The sequence below is a fragment of the Octopus bimaculoides genome, chromosome 16 (genome assembly GCF_001194135.2).
Source record: "Octopus bimaculoides isolate UCB-OBI-ISO-001 chromosome 16, ASM119413v2, whole genome shotgun sequence".
In the NCBI taxonomy this organism is placed as follows: domain Eukaryota; kingdom Metazoa; phylum Mollusca; class Cephalopoda; order Octopoda; family Octopodidae; genus Octopus; species Octopus bimaculoides.
In genome coordinates, this window is record NC_068996.1 from 33,979,443 (window position 1) to 33,981,155 (window position 1,713).

Here is a 1,713-nt window from a genome sequence, read left to right on the forward strand (position 1 = left end):
ATCTTTTCGGAGAGGTCTTTCACATAGAGTAGACAGACTGTGGACAGTTTATTGGTTTCATCCTCTCTTTTCTTCATAATTGGAGTGGATAGTATGTTTTGAATCCAACTATATGGTGAGTCTAGATGTGATAAGTCTGTTCACCAAAGTCCCAACTGGTAAAGCACTATCGGTGATTCAAGAAAAACTAGTGACAGACACCCGTCTAAAAGAACGCACTAGTATACCAATAAGAAACTTGATGGAAATGTTGACCTTCTGTGTAGAAACTACCTACTTCAGTATGGACACTGATATATATCGACAAGAAGAGGATCTAGCTATGGGTGCACCATTATCACCGATAATAGCCAATATATACATGGAATACTTTGAAAATTTGGCTTTAGGATCAACACCACTAAAACCAACCCTATGGCTGCGATATGTTGATGACACCTTTATACTCTGGCCCCACCAGGAAGATGTCCAAGTGCTGTTAGATCCTGTGAACTCAATAAAGCCATCCATACAGTTCACAATGGAAAAGGGAAAAGACAATCAGCTAGCATTCCTAGACGTATTAATAACACGCACCCAGTATGGATTCAGGACATCCGTATACCGCAAGCTGACCTTCACTGGACGATACTTCAACTTCAATTCCCACCATCCATACAGTGTAAAGAGAGAGATTGTTCAGTGCTTAAAACATCGAGCAATGAATATAAGGAGCGATCGTGATACCCACCACGTACAAAGCTCAGAAACAGTCTATTAAGCAACAACTACCCCAAAAACATACTACTCACTCCAATTATGAAGAAAAGAGAGGATGAAACCAATAAACTGTCCACAGTCTGTCTACCCTATGTGAAAGGTCTCTCCGAAAAGATACAAAAGATATGCGACCCATATGACATCAGGACAGTATTCAAGAGTAATACAACACTTCGCAAATATCTCCTTCGAGTAAAACCACCAATAGAAGAGAATATGACAAAAGACTGCGTGCACTCCATCCCATGCAGCTGTAGTAGGTTATACAAAGGTGAAACATGTCGCCCCCTCAAAATAAGGATAGACGAACATCGCAAAGCTATGTGACACGATGAGATATTGATAAATCGGGTATAGCCGATCATATATGAAAAAATGGAGACCACCTCCCCCTTTGGGATGAAGTTAAAAAATAGAGATCACCACTAGAAAATACGGAAACTAAAAGAAGCAGCACATATGCTAGGAGACAACAACCTCCTAAGCAGACCGAGTGCAGATATGAGTATTAAGGAAGGACAAGAAAATATTAGATTTATAAGCTCTAAAATTCACACCATAATTGCCCACGGGCATATGGCGTAGTGGTTAAGAGCGCGGGCTACTAACCCCAAGATTCCGAGTTCGATTCCAAGTAGTGACCTGAATAATTACAACCCAGCTTCGAAATTTCCCCCAAGACACCTGATGAAGGCTCGAGGGTGCATCAGCCGAAACGTTGTATTAACAACAAAAAAGATGAGGACAAATATCCATCAAATGTAAATAATGTACATAATTCCTCATCTCTTAAATATAGAAGTGTAAGTCTAAACAGGATTGAAAATTGGCGGTATAACAGCCCAGAATATATCCCTGCCCAGAATATATCCCTGCCCAGACAACCAAACCAGAATATACCCCATGCTTCCGGACAAATAACACAGATGTACCTCACTTATAAAGTTGCCTCAG